The sequence below is a fragment of the Micromys minutus genome, assembly GCF_963924665.1.
Source record: "Micromys minutus genome assembly, chromosome: 2".
Taxonomy (NCBI): Eukaryota; Metazoa; Chordata; class Mammalia; order Rodentia; family Muridae; genus Micromys; species Micromys minutus.
In genome coordinates this window covers 24,582,414-24,598,128 of record NC_137971.1, presented here as the reverse complement: position 1 = coordinate 24,598,128, position 15,715 = coordinate 24,582,414, and the positions used below count along the sequence as shown (strand labels likewise).

The following is a 15,715-nucleotide window of genomic DNA, read 5'->3' as shown; positions in this document are numbered from 1 at the left end:
CAAAAGATATCAGCATTTTGTGAAGATGCCTATAAAATGGAGGGAAAATCTTAACCAGTTATACATCTAACAATGGTTAGTATCTGGAATATACAAGGAACTCAAAAAATTAAACATCAAGAAAGCAAATAACTCCACTTAAAATGAGACACGGAACTAAATGGAGTGTGCAAAGGACAAAACACAAGTGTCTGAGAAACACTTAAAATGTTCAACAATGCTCCTAATAAACACCATAACAAATAACAAATAAAGGCACAATGTCAGGAATGTGTTACCTCTTTTGGCATTGTTGATAAATGAAGGCCCATAGGACCCCAATCTTACAAGATATTGCAATGTACTTGACTATTGTCCATAACTTGATGGTTAATACCCTTTTCATGAAGACAACACATACTTGAGTTATACAACATAAAGAAATCAAGCTGCTGCTTGCAAGAAAGCTTCATCCCTACTGACTAGCTTTTATGATGCTAGAAAGTATTATGCATGATACAAAAGGGGAAAAATGATTCATCACTCTTACACAATTGTGCATTTTTTAACGACAGTAACAACTGCCCTGGAGAGACATGCCCATTGGTACATTAATGGCATGAATATCTTGAAAGTAATCAATCCTTTCTCATTGGATTTAAGGCCCACTCCCAAAGTTGAAACCCAAACCAAGCACCATTACTGGAGTCAGGAAACCTATAAACTAGGCAGGTCACAGACCTTAGAAGACATACTACAAATACTCTGCTAGATGGACATAGTATTTCACCAACTCCTAAGTACTTAATGTTGTACTCATAGATTAGTGCAGCTTCTTAGAAGAGCTTCTTTTTTGGGGTAGATAACAACACAGAGACCCTGATCAAGGTGCAGAGAATAAGAGACTTTAGAATGGTCAGCCCTAAACACTCCATCTGCACTGCATCCCCTCTACCTGCAGTTCAGGAATCGTGGTGGAAGAGGTAAAATATTAGAGCCACAATGAAACTATTTTTCAGACACAGCAAGGCAGAGGCACAAATGAGCAGCTGTGATCATATACACGGGCTCAGGACAAACAAAATCACAGCATGGAAAACAAAAGGTAGGCATGAAGTCCTAGCCAAGGAGCTATTGGCAACTGATAGCTGATGGGAAAAGGAGATAGTTTTGTTTAAGGGTGAAAAGCCTGTGGGTAAACCAGCTTCAAGTGAAGGTTGCACATCCAAGAATATGTGAACAGTATAAGCTGTACTTAAAAGGCTTTTAAAACAAAACCACAGAAAAAAAGGAAAGCATACAAAATTGGGTGTTCCTGGGCATATACCCAAAAGATGCTCTAACATACAACAAGGACACATGCTCCATTATGTTCATAGCAGCCTTATTTATAATAGCCAGGAGTTGGAAAGAACCCAGATGTCCTTCAACAGTGGAATGGACACAGAAAATGTGGTACATTTACACAATGGACTACTACTCAGCTATTAAAAATAATGAGTTCCTGAAATTCTTAGGCAAATGGAAGGATCTGGAAAATATCATCCTGAGTGAGGTAACCCAATCACAAAAATACACTCATGGTATGCACTCACTGATATTAGCCCAAAAGCTCAGAATACCCAAGATACAATTCACAGACAACACAAAGCTCAAGAAGAAGAATAACCAAAGTGTGATGATCCAGTCCTTCTTAGAAGGGGGAACAAAAATATTCTCAAGAAAATATATGGAGACAAAGTCTGGAGCAGAAACCAAAGGAAAGGCCATCCAGAGACTGCCCTACCTGGGGATCTGGCCTTATGGGTTGATGTTAAAGTGATATATGATTAGACAGTAGAGAGGTAGGTGGAGAAAGGGTAGGAAACAGAAGAGGGGGTGGAAAGAAAAGAGAAAAATCAAGATGGAGCTAAAGAAAGTGGACCTGGATTCAGGTGGACTTAATTAGCAGGTAGATCTGAATATTTTAAGGGATTCTACAGGTCATTTATCTCATATAGAAGGGCAGTTTGTATCTTTGTCCTTTAGATTTAATCTGATTGTATAGAGGATTTGTGGATTGAGAACTTAATATATTAACCTAACATGAAAAAGCTACCTGGCTTTGGAGTAATGTTTGTGCTAGGTGGTAGTGTAAAGAAACACACCGGGGTGGCCAGATCCACCTGGGACAGAAGCAGAGTGAACCACCTGGGAAGGGAATCTCATGGAGAGTGTAGCTTGTGGACTGAATGACAGAGTCTGGGCGCTCAGCTCCACATTAGAGCAGCAATCCAAGGTTTGAGACTGCAGGGGCCAATAAAGGGCTAAGCCATCATTTTTAATATTTACTGCAATACAGCCTGTCTTAGTCAGGGTTTCTATTCCTGCACAAAACATCATGACCAAGAAGCAAGTTGGGGAGGAAAGGATTTATTCAGCTTACAGTTTCCACATTGCTGTTCATCACCAAAGAAAGTCAGGACTGGAACTCAAGCAGGTCAGAAAACAGGAGCTGATGCAGAAGCCACGGAGGGATGTCACTAACTAGCTTGCTTCTCATGGCTTGCTCAGCCTGCTTTCTTATAGAACCCATGTCTACCATCCCAGGGATGGCACCACCCACAATGAGATGGGCCCTCCCCCCCTTGATCAGTAGTAGAGAAAATGCCTTACAGCTGGATCTCAGGGAGGCATTTCCTCAACTGAAGCTCCTTTCTCTGTGATAACTCCCGCTTGTGTCAAGTTGACACAAAACCAGCCAGTACACAGCCCATATTGAGCCACCAAACCCAAACAATATTGCTATGCCAAGAAGTGCATGCTGACAGGAGCCTGATATAGCTGTCTCCTGAGAGGCTCTGCCAGAGCATAATAAATACAGAGGCGGATGTTCACAGCCAAACATAGTACTGAGAACAGGCTCCTTAATGAAGAAGTTAGAGAAAGAACTGAAGGAGTTGAAGGGGTTTGCAACCCCTTAAGAACAACAATACCAACCAACCAGAGCTCCCAGGGATTAAACCACCACCTAAAGAGTACACATGGTAGACCCATGGTTCTAGCTGCAATTGTAGCAGAGGATGTCCATGTTGGGCATCAGTGGGAGAAAAAACCCTTGGCCCTGCCAAGGCTCAGTGCCCCAGTGCAAAGGAATGTCAGGGTGGGGAGGCAAGAGGGAGTGGGGAGGAAAGAGGGGGTGGGTGTTTGGGTGAACATTCTCATAGAAGCAGGGGGAGGAGTGATGGGATAGGGATGTGGAGGAGAATCTGAGAAGGAGATAACATTTGAAACATAAATAAAATATATCCAATAAAATATGTAAAAAAAAGGGCGGTGTTAAGGAAATGGGATGGATCTGGGAGCAATGGAGGAACGGTGAATATGATCAAAGTTCAACATTCTCAAAGAACTCATGAAAATTAGGGAAAATAGAAAATACAAAATAAAAACATGTTTAAGAAGAAGTACAGAAAGTACAAGTGGCCCCTACAGTGGCACACCCTCCCTTCATCCTCTGACAGGTCCTTCCCTGAGATATGAACTGTAGAATCCAGCCAGGAACCAGGTCATGGTTCAGTTTTCCAGAAGAAAGGTGCCTGGAGAAATGTGGAGACTGGAAGTCTCCATTTTACCATTTTACATTCTCAGATGTTTAATAGTTTGTTGGACCCTGTGACCTAAATATATGCAAAGACAAAATGTGTAGGCATCTGGGAATAGCATGGACCCACATATGCACCTAGTTCAGCTCCTACCCTCTCAACATCAAGATGACTCAAAAGGAGATAAGTACCATGCTTCTGCCAACCAAGTACTTCATGCCCCTAGGTAAGTCTCCATGGCTAGATCAGTAATTTGATTTGCAATGTGGAAGATACATCATGAGTAGATAATTTCCATTTCCTTCCCTGTGAAACTCAAGATTAAGCTATCAGGTCTAAAATAAGACACAATAATGTTTGGTTCCAGGACCCAGGTTATCCTGTATACCCTGATTAAACTCTCTAAGCCTTTCCTCATCTGTAGAATGGGAACATTAGAACCGACCACAAGGAGCTGTAAATGAAGATCAAATAAGATGTTCACTGTGCAGCACAGGGTTTGGCTAATCAGTGCTAATGTTTATTATTAATCTCACATTTGGCATTTAAGAAGTAATTCTTGGAAGTTTATTAATGGCTTTAACCTGAGCCATCTTGCTTTGTCTTTATTTGGATTGTGGAAGCCTTTTTCACTTAAGGGATTTCCAAAATGCCCCAAACTGATCAACAATTTGTACCGAAGCAACACATTAAATGAATTTGTTTAAAGAGTTACCACCTTAGACAAGATGAAATTAATGGCTTTCAGTGGGAAAACTGCTCATTTTGCAAGTACAACTCTTTTGTATTGAAAAGAAAATATCTAAATAAAACATCAATCATCCCATAATGCCATTTGAGAAATGTAAGTTAGAAAAGGGAAACTTTGGCTTTTATCAAAAGGCTTTATTTTGGCTGATGTCTTTTATAGCTATATAATCCCATTTTTTAAAACTTGGAGTGGCTTTGTTTTGATCTGTGGGTATACTAAAAAGTTGTAAGGATGGACAAAAGGCACCATAACCGCACAAGAGAATGTGAAAATATAAAACAATGATAATACAATATACCCAGTGCCAAGTTTTGTGTCACTAAATGGAAAGTGGGGAAGAAATATATAAGGGTACTATTGGTGACAAAGGAACCAAGATGAAAAGACACTTAATTGATCTGCTTATAGTTATCCATTTTTTATCTACATATACATTGTCACATTTTCAGAATGGATTTTGTGACTTGTACTTATATAGACCAAGTTTTTCACTCCTGCAGGTACTGCCCCATCTCTGGGGTATCCAAGGTCTCCTAGAGAGACAGACTCATAAACTTACCCATCTGGAGTAGAATGGGCATTGTGCCACAATATGTACAAATTAATATAAGAAAATAAATTCAGGATTGCAGTCCATTGAGCTCCATAGAGACAGCGCCGGGGCAAGCGAGAGCCGGACGGGCGCTGGGCGACTCTGTGCCTCGCGGAGGAAAATCTACTAAACACGGGCAAAGGAGACCCTAAGAAACCGAGAGGCAAGATGTCCTCATATGCATTCTTTGTACAAACCTGCCGGGAGGAGCACAAGAAGAAGCACCCGGATGCTTCTGTCAACTTCTCAGAGTTCTCCAAGAAGTGCTCAGAGAGGTGCAAGACCATGTCTGCTAAAGAAAAGGGGAAATTTGAAGATATGGCAAAGGCTGACAAGGCTCATTATGAAAGAGAAATGAAAACCTACATCCCCCAAAAGGGGAGACCAAAAAGAAGTTCAAGGACCCCAATGCACCCAAGAGGCCTCCTTCGGCCTTCTTCTTGTTCTGTTCTGAGTACCGCCCAAAAATCAAAGGTGAGCATCCTGGCTTATCCATTGGTGATGTCGCAAAGAAATTAGGGGAGATGTGGAACAACACTGCCGCGGATGACAAGCAGCCCTATGAGAAGAAGGCCGCCAAGCTGAAGGAGAAGTACGAAAAGGATATTGCTGCCTACAGAGCTAAAGGAAAACCTGATGCAGCGAAAAAGGGGGTGGTCAAGGCTGAAAAGAGCAAGAAAAAGAAGGAAGAAGAAGATGAGGAGGAGGATGAAGAGGATGAGGAAGAGGAGGAAGAAGAGGAAGACGAAGATGAAGAAGAAGATGATGATGATTAATAAGTTGGTTCTAGAGCAGTTTTTTTTTCTTGTCTATAAAGCATTTAACCCCCTTGTACACAACTCACTCCTTTTAAAGAAAAAAATTGAAATATAAGGCTGTGTAAGATTTGTTTTTAAACTGTACTGTGTCTTTTTTTGTATAGTTAACACACTACCGAATGTGTCTTTAGATAGCCCTGTCCTGATGGTATTTTCAATATCCACTAACCTTGCCTGGTACAGTCTGGGGGTTGTAAATTGGCATGGAAATTTAAAGCAGGTTCTTGTTGGTGCACAGCACAAATTAGTTATATATGGGGACAGTAGTTTGGTTTTTTTTTCCGTTTTTTTTTTTCTTTTGGTTTTATTTTGTTTTTTTTTTTTCTTCATCTTCAGTTGTCTCTGATGCAGCTTATAAGAAGATAATTGTTCTGTTAACTGAATACCACTCTGTAATTGCAAAAAAAAATTGCGGCTGTTTTGTTGACATTCTGGATGCTTCTAAGTAAATACAATTTTTTATTAAAAAAAAAAAAAGAAAAGAAAAGAAATTCAGGAGACAGAAGAGTAAATTCATGAATTAGCTCTTTCAGAGTAACTAACCATCCTAAAGTTTGTGGCTTCAACACCAGCTATTTATTTGGCTTCCTCTTTTGGTCCAGGCAAGCCTATTTCATCTTGGCTGGGTTCTCTTCGTATCTGTGGTCATGTGATAGATCTCCTCATGTGTGAATAATTTATGATCACTTCATTCATGTCACAGGCAACAGAAAGACAAGGAAACCAGCTATGGGTTTCTTATCCAACTCGGGCTTTTTACCAAGGTAACTAGCATCACAGGGTCCCCAAAGCAGCAACTGGAGAAACAGGCATCATGATTGCCAAAATTCTGGAGGCCAAGCCTAGATCTCCTGTGTGAAGGCAGCAAAGGCTTACTTTTAAAGAGCTGTCCATACCAGGAAGGAAAGACCTTAGGACCATTTTCACAGCATGTTACAAGCCTGTATACAAGTGAGACACCTGAGGACAATATACCAGTCCCCAAGAAATTTGTCAGAGTAGGAGCTGTTGTCAGAGATGTTCCATGAGAGAAGAATCAAAAGAGGAGCTAGTGCACACATATAAAAACTGTCTGCAGTTCAGCCAAGTGAGCAGTGTGTTGAGGAATGTTCTGAAGATAAGGTGAGTTCACTGTTTGATTTCCCATGTTGGGCAGGTATCCTGGAAAAATCTATGCTTGGATCGCTCCTGCTATACTATTTTCACTGTCAAACTGTGTCTCTGAGGCTTAGAAGCTAACCCAATAAGGCTTCTGGGGATGTTCATATAATGAGCTATGCAGGTAAAACCACATTACACTGACTGCCCTTACCGGAAGACCTTACTGACAGAACATCCTGGGAATAAAATCAGCAGTGTCTTCACAAATCATATGAAGTATACCTGTGCTTTCAAAGTCACAGACGAATGCTGTTGGCAGCTGTGGTGAAGGAAAGGAAACAGGCCCCAAAAGTCCAAACTGGGTCATCATCAATGCTGTGGTTTCCAGCTCTTCATTTACTCCTGGCTATATGTTCCATACTCAAGATTCCATTAAGTAGTCATGATATGCTTATTTGATTAGTTTACTTATTTAATCATTCACACATCCAGCAAATGTGTATCAAATACCTTCCAAATGCCAATAGGAGCTAGAAGAAAACAGACATGAAAAAAATGCCACCAAGGGTCTAATCACTTGACAAAGAGTGAAATCACACAGAAACTAAAGCAATAGTCTTGTTTGATGGTGGTATAAAATGAATGTTGTGGTACTAACTGCATGAGAGCTTAGGAGAAACACCTAGTCCAAGAACAGCATCCCAACAACCACTACACTTGAAGACTTTTCATAAAGATAAATCTGATTTCTAAACCCCTTTATAGTAAAAGAAGTTTCAACAAGGAATCACTGAGTCCTCCCATTCATCAGCTCTATAATCCCAGGTGTCCTTCCTAACTGAATGGAGAACCTGAGTTCTTAGTGCAACGTTGACCATCAGTGGATGTTTTTAAGAGTCAGATCCTTGGCTAACCTTGTTGATATAATCTCTGTATCTATAATTATGAAGAATAAAACTTAGACTTAAAGGATGATGTATAGCATTGAAGTTGGGGAATCAGTCAAGTTTAGAAGAGTCTGCAAATTATCTTACACCTTCTGCCTCAACAAAGCTCTTTGGCCTGAGACTTGGGTCATACTCACTGCTCCAGGAACCTTGGTCTGACCATCTCCCATCTCTTAGTTTTCCTACCTTCCCAACTCTACAACCAGATCCATCAGACTTATTTATTCACTCGGGAATGCATTTGCATCTCAGCTGGTGTATGTGAGACTTAAGATATGAGACATGCTCTCGTGCCTAAGTTGTTTCTATTCTAGAAGGATTTTCCTAAGGTCATCCGTCCATTCATTCAACTAAAATGACCAAATGCCTACTGTGTGCCCAGAACTTGTGAGATTCAGAGTATAGACGTGAATAATGATGTTGAAGTTCTTGCCTATCCTAATGGAATTCTAGATGTGCATAAACAATTTGCAGCAGATGTGGGGTTGGAATCTGGGTGCCCTGATGAGTGCTTGATGGCTAAATGTTTTGGAAGTGTTATGGCTAATTGTTCTTTTTGCTTCTTTTGTCCATTCACAGTCATCTCCATCTCCTGGACCTCCCTCCCACCAACCTCTCTGAAGCTAACCTAGTCAAGATCACCAGTGACTTCCACACACAGGCATTTCTCATATCCCATGAACCATCCCCTCCTAAACTTTGTTGGCTCCTTTTCTTCTCTTAGCTTCAAACCACTTTATCTCCCAAAAGCAACTTGAGGAGGTAATTAATAGCTTATTTTCTCATATAGCTTTTAAGCTATCACTCAAAGAAGTCAGGACAGGAACTCAAGGCAAGAACTGAAGAAAGGAACTAATGCAGAGGCTGTGGAAGGTTGCTGCTTACTAGATTGTTTCCCATGGTTTGCTCAATCTACTTTCTTATAGCACCCAGTCCAACCAGCCTATATGAAGCATCATCCTCCCACATCTATCATCAGTCAAGAAAATGAACCACAGGCTTGCCCATGGGTGAATCTTGAGGTGTCATTCAAAACTAGCCAGCAAATCTCTAGTCTTATATCTCTAACCTTGACTTCTTTCCAGAATTCTAGGATTGTGTGTCTAAATGTTTGGTGATAATAAATTGATCATTCTAAATGCAATCTTTCCGTTGACCACTGAAGCTACTACTTGCACATCACAGTTATCAACATCACTGTCTCTTAAATTCTTTGAGCCAAAAGCACAAGACTGATGATCTCTCATGTCTATTAGCAAGACCTACCAGAGCATTTCAAAGTACACCTGGGATACCTCTACTTGTCTCCATTTTTACTACCCAAACCCATTTTAGACTACAGCTGTCTCTTGCCTGAACCATTGCAAAAGCCTTTCAGTGAACTTCCCAGTTCTCAGTCTTGTTCTTCCCTGTTATTACTGATAATATAACCACAAAGAACTATTAGGATGGGAATCGGGCTGCTAACATGGGCTCAATGGCTCTACCACATTTAAAATAAATTTAAAATAAAATACAAATGCTTTATCTAATATAATATATGACCACTATGATATTTTCATCTCCTTCCTTGTTTACTTTGGTCCCTCCTTTCTAATCAGACTGGCCCAGGGTCTTCATAACAGTTGCTTTCTCTGACTAGAATGTTCTAACCACATGCATAGATCCTTCTTTTCCTTTACATCTAGATATACTTTTGCTTTTTGTTTTCTGGTGTGTGTGTGTGTGTGTGTGTGTGTGTGTGTGTGTGTGTGTGTGTGTGTGTGTGTTGGAGGGTACCATATGTAAAAGTTAAAGAACAACCTGTGGAAGTCAGTTTTCTCCTTTCACTATGTGAGACCAAGATTCTGAATCCAGGTCATCAGGCTTGGTAGAAAGCATCCTTACCAGATGAGCCATCCTCATCACCCTTTCCTCTCTGGTATACATACTCAGAAAGGCCTTCTATCATCACCCTCTATAACATGACTCTGTGTTTTAATTCTCTTTGTTCCACTTTGTCCTAACATATCCGTCTCTCTGTCTATAGACAGTTTCTTGTCCATTTTGTTTTGTTAAAACATAAGATCCCAGAATATAGTATGCTTGTCTTGCTTAGGATATGGCAGAGTAAACAATACAAAAAATACAAATTAGGGAACCAATACAGGTAAAGAAGTAAATAGATGAATTCCCTTTTAAGTCTTTTAATAATAAAGGGGCATCTTAATGTTTTCATGGATATTTTTAAGAGCTTTCAGCATTGAAATTTAGAACAAAGCCAGGAACATCACAGAAACCTGTAGTGCCTTGATAACTATCAATAGTAAAACAGTAACCAATTCATTCATGAGCAAGAAAAAATTTTCAGGACTTTTACAAAGAACAACAGAGATACTTCAAATCCAAACATATACAATTGCAATACTCAAAATAAAATTCTGCAATATGGGGACAAATAAACCATATTGACCACAGCTGGATTGGACCATGCCCTGAAAGTCTACTTATGTTTCTACCAAAATATTGATGGCTTCCTTTAGGGCTTAAGTTTGTCTGATGTTCCAGATGAGAGAAATATCCATAAGGAAGAAAGCCATCCATCCAGCTGCCTGTTAAAGAGTAAAATGTACCAGTGTTTAGCAATACAGAACACTCTGGGATTTGAGTCAGAACAGGGACCATACAGAAATTAAAGTGCAAATGGATGAACAGGCAATTAGAAAGTCACCTAAATAGAAGAACTACAGATGTCCCCACAGGGCCACAGTTTCCCATCCCAAGACTGGCATCCTTAACTTCAACACACATTAGAAGATGTCTGACCTATGACGCATCATTTTGTAGCACTTCTTAAGAATTCTTTAGGCACAGAAAGTCTGTTTGAAAACAGATCATGGAGTACCTGGTTCTTACTGATAGAAGAGATAAAAACATTCCAAATGTTTGCAACTAAATGACTCATAACCCCTTCAGGAAAGATCATACCGCAAAGGAATTGGTGGTAATACAATGTCTTTAACTAAATGTTTTCAAGCTCCAAAGTTTCGATCTGTGAATAAAATTATCCTGATACTCTCTGATAGATAGCACTAGACATTGGCCCTATGTCCTTATTCAACTTTACATCTTCAATACTTAAATGTCTAGTAAGCAAAGAAGAAAATTGCTTATTAGATAATCCTCTAGCTTACTCACTCAATCTCTATCTTCTTCCCTGCCCTCTGTGTCTCTGTCTCTGTCTCTCTGTCTCTCGCTCAACCTCTCTCTGTCTCTCTGTCTGCCTCTCTCACACCACACACACACACACACACACACACACACAGAGAGAGAGAGAGAGAGAGAGAGAGACCCTTTGTAGAGTTTATTACTGATATTGTGCCTTGAACCTGTAAAGAAGTGGGTCTGGTAACCCACAGTGATCCCATCTTAGCCCTACCCAAATTATTAGCTTGTTGGCATAAACTACCCTCACTGCTGTTTCCAGATGCTAAGTGCAACTATATGCAGAAACATTGAGATGCATCCCAGTATTCTGAGCCTCCCATACTCTGTAAGCCAACCAGAAAAGGGAGTCCTGATGACAAAGGCACTGGTTATCTTATGAATGTTTATCCTATAAGTTTTGACTTACTAGGACTGTTCAATATTTCCTTAGAGATCCAATTCTTCTGTGCCCAGCAATGGACTCCCTGTTAAACAGAAATGCATACTTTAACACAATAGTACTAACAATAGCAATGGTTAATATATCAGCACTCACTATGAACAAGACCTTTCTTTGGTAAATGATTTCCACATGCCACCCAGTTTATCAAAGTCTGCAAAATGAAGCTTTAGCTATCAAGTTTACAGACATGTATCTTGTATCTTACAGGAAGGCCTGGGAAATATAGTTCAGACTAGCACACACAAGAGCCTAGGTTAAGTCCTAAGCATTGACATTTACTCCCTGACCCAAAACACCAATGGCTTCAAGTTCCAGGTTTCTCTTCATTAATTATAAAACCTTAGAAACGTTCACTAACCTCCTGAGCTACTCCACAAGAAGACCAACAGAGTCAACTACCATGGACCCTTGCGTGCTCCCAGAGACTGAACCACCAACCAAAGAGCATATACAGGCTAGACCAAGCCTCCTTCCCCCCAACATATGTAGCATAATATAAGAGAAGTTGGGATATGGGCTAATGGTGGGGGTTGCAGTCAAAATGTAGAATTAGATTGGTGCTGGAAATACCAGAAAGAATCCTAGGCAAAGGAAAAGCAGCCAAGATGGCGGCTCTAATTAGCATATGAGTGAGCCCAGAAAGAAGAGCAAGGAGGCCTTCCAGGTGAAGGGAGACTAAGGAAGACACACAAACCAGTAAGAGTTTGCCCCCTTATTGTTGATTCTGCAGTTGCTTTTCCCTGGGTCCACCCTCTCCTTCCTCTTTAGTTATGGAAATATGATTCCCCACTCAGAATATGGCTTCCTAAAATAAAGGCTATTTCCTAGTTTCTCTTACTGCCAGGTGTGGCCATGTTACTCTATATTGGTCCAAGAAATGCTAATAGAGCTATTGATGTTTTGGTTTTCAGATAACATCCCTCAAGACAATTATCATAAGCTTCCTGGACTTTGTCTTCCCTCCCTTCTTTTTGCCTAGAATAGGAGCCTGGAGAGCTCTGGTCACTTTGGTGAAGGGCTGTGCTTCAGAAGGAGGAGGCATATGAAGGACAGGTATCTTGGCTCCCAGCATAAGGAATGCCAGAGCCTCTGACTTCTTACTGATTAGCCATTATCACTATGCTCTCTACTACATGGTTCAACTCTATCTGAACTATTATGTCTAATTACTGGTGTCTTCCCCAACTTAATTGTTCTTCCTACAAATGTGTCCACATTTTCTCAAACTTCAATGTAGATGTGTCATTCTCCTTTGTAAATATTTCAGATATAATCTACTGGTTTATGAGTGTTTCTTGTTACTGAATCTATAGGCCAGTGATATCTTATTGAATTTTCCCAGCATCTTTGTAAAGTGTCTCCAACTGAGTATCTGACATCTAGTGTCTCTTCTGATCAAAAGTGAACATGACATGTATGACTGTTTTCAAGACTATTCTGTAGGTGAGGATGCCAAGGAAACTCATGTACATTGCATATAGCAGGAACTGTCTGATTTCAAAGCTCATTGGTTCCTTTACATCATTGTAGACATTGCCTACTATGTGGCTGTTAAGCATTCCTGAAATCCCCATACTTAGTCTCAGATCACTCTGCACTTTTTTCTTCTAGCAGTTACTTCAATTTGTAATTAAGGCATTGAGTAATCAACTGTAATGAATTCATGATTCATGGTCTCATCTGTACTACCTACAATGGCAGGAGCTGGGCTAGTCTGGCTAGAAAATCCATTTCTAATTCTCAGCAGGATATCTGTGTTATAGTACATGTTCAGTTGTCTTTGTGGATTGACTGAGGGAAAGGGGGAAGGAGGGAGGGAGAAAGGAAGGAACGGGTATCTTGGATTCCAGACACATCTGGGCCTAACTTCTTATTCTCCGTCTACAGAACATGCCTCTTGGTGAACATGGATTTACTTGGGAAACCAAACCAAATTAGGATGAAAGAGATTGTATGGGGAGAACAGAAGCAAGGTGTAGGCAGTGATAACACCAGGGATCGGCCTCCCCAAGGCACTGTAAGCTGGTGAGTCATTGATGGCTCTGCACCTGTGGAACACAGACATTAACAAGTTGCCAGGACTGTGAAAGCCTTAGCAACTGAAAGCCAGGGATGGCTTTCACCTTCGTCGCTGTGGAGCAGACAAAATTAAATGGAAATTCCAAACCTTTTTCTTTCAGTGAATCAACACATTTTCAATTAAGCTCATGAACCTCATAAAGAAAAGTCATAGGTATTAGGTATGAAGGCAGTGCCTGAGTAGAGCGGCCAATAAATAGAAATAGCATTTATTGAATGTATACTGCATAGTGAGCCCAATAACAGGAGACTTACATGGTTCACTTAATTTAATCCCTTTTATCACTCCGATTCTTTTATACTGAACTCAAACCCCTCTAAGGTGAAGAAGAGAAGTACATTATTTAACCATAGAGGGTAAATATTATTTTCCCTGGGGATACGTGGATAGAAAGAAGCAATTGCAAGGTGTGTGTGTGTGCATGCGTGTGGGTGGGTGGGTGGGTGGGTGGGTGGGTGGGTGGGCTCTGACACCTGGTCTTTTGAACCTTCTGCAGGTCCTTTGGTTTTGGCATTGTGAATACAATGTGTTAACCTTGTCAACCACAGAGCATTTTCTTTTCCTTTTCAGACAAGATGATGAGGATGTTATTAATAATAACTGGAATTATAGTGCTAGCATAATTCCTTAATGTTATATCTGAAGCCCTTTGGGCTGGCTGGCTGTATTTCAGGGTTCTGAAACTTTTGGCGTTTAGAAATGCAATTCAGTGAATGTAGATTACATAGCTGCCGGGATAGTTAATCACAAGTCATCTTGATTATATTAATACATACCCATGTAAACGCTTAAAACATCCCCTCCTGGGGCAGGGGGTGGGGAACTAAAATCTAAAAACATAGTAATAATAAAAATAAAAGATAGTAATATCAGCCCACATCATATTTTTTCTGCCACAGAGGGTTACTGAAAACTCAGTATGAAAGAAATTCCTTTTCGAAGTATGCCTGTGTTCAAATTCCTGGAACCTGTACATATGTAACTGTGCATCATAAAAGGGTCAGGGGAGGTGAGGGAGCAGGTGGAATCAAGGTTTCCAGCCAGGTGACTTGACAGCTGGGGAATTCTAAATTGCCTGACTGCAATATTATCAAAAGGGTCTTTAAATGTGGAAGGGACAGGCGAGAGAGTTAGAGGAGATGAGACAATGGTGTGCCTCTTGTAGTGTATTCCATATGAGGATGACCTAAGCCACCACTGCTTGCTTGGAAGATGGAAGGGACCACATGCCAAAAGATGAAAATAGCCCAAAGGAGGGAAGTAGCCCAAGGGATGGGAGTAACCTCCAGAAGCCAGAAAAGAGGAGCAGAAAATGGGTTCTTCTTGAGTCCTAAAAGGACTGCAGCCTTCTAATGCTGCTTCAGTGTTAGCCAAGGTAGGTGAATATCACACACAATCTCCAAATAACTACTCTGCAATAAGCTCACATTGTGCTAGGTTTGTGGCAATAGGAAATTACATACCATTAGTTTAAGAGAAAGATCTGATTTTAGACCTTTTTGGGTGTCAGGTTTATAGATGAGACTCCTGGAGGTTAAAATTAGTTCTAATCCACAGTGGGTGCTTCTGTACTGACTCAGGCCTCTCAGGAGCCCCATGTGAAGGAGCTTTTGTTAGTTCCTTCTCTTTTTCAAAATTAATCAATTTATTTATTCACTTTGCATCCCACCTGCAGCCTCTCCCTCTCGCCTCAGTGTTCCCCTCACACAGCCTCTCCCCCATCCCTTCTCCTCTTAGAAGGGGGAGGCCCCCATGCGTACCAACCCATTCTGGCACATCATCTTCCACTGAGGCCAGACAAGTCAGCCTAGTTAGGGGAATAGGCAGGCAACAGATCAAGGTAAAATCCCACTCCAGTTGTTGGGGTATCCAAATGAAGATGGAGCAGCACATGTTGCATAAATGTATTTTTCTGTTATCTTCCACAAACATATATTTTAAAACACACGTATATAACATGTTATAACACATATAACATGTTATATATCAGTCATGTGCTATATAATATATGATAATATACAACAAAAAGTTATATATAGTGACATGTTATATGCTAGATATAAATATTATAAACATATTTAAACATATATATATATAACATAAACATGTAAATATGCATTTCTTGAATTGGTTTGAACTTAGTTCCAATTGTATAAATGGCATATTCTTTGACAAGTCCCTTGTGCTCTCTGACCTTTGTTTCCTCTAACAGCA

The 15,715-nt window shown here is 40.4% G+C and overlaps 1 protein-coding gene and 1 pseudogene across 2 annotated transcripts in view; one reads left to right on the top strand and one right to left on the bottom strand.

Moving 5' to 3' along the window:
* The window catches only part of HTR7 (5-hydroxytryptamine receptor 7), a gene marked incomplete at both ends in the record, with an annotated part of 101,621 nt that overhangs the window by 69,648 nt on the left and 16,258 nt on the right, over positions 1–15,715 (bottom strand). The window lies entirely within an intron of this gene.
* Positions 5,048–5,682, top strand: LOC308418184 (high mobility group protein B1-like; annotated as a pseudogene). The gene has a single exon. The product of its transcript is annotated as a high mobility group protein B1-like (transcript).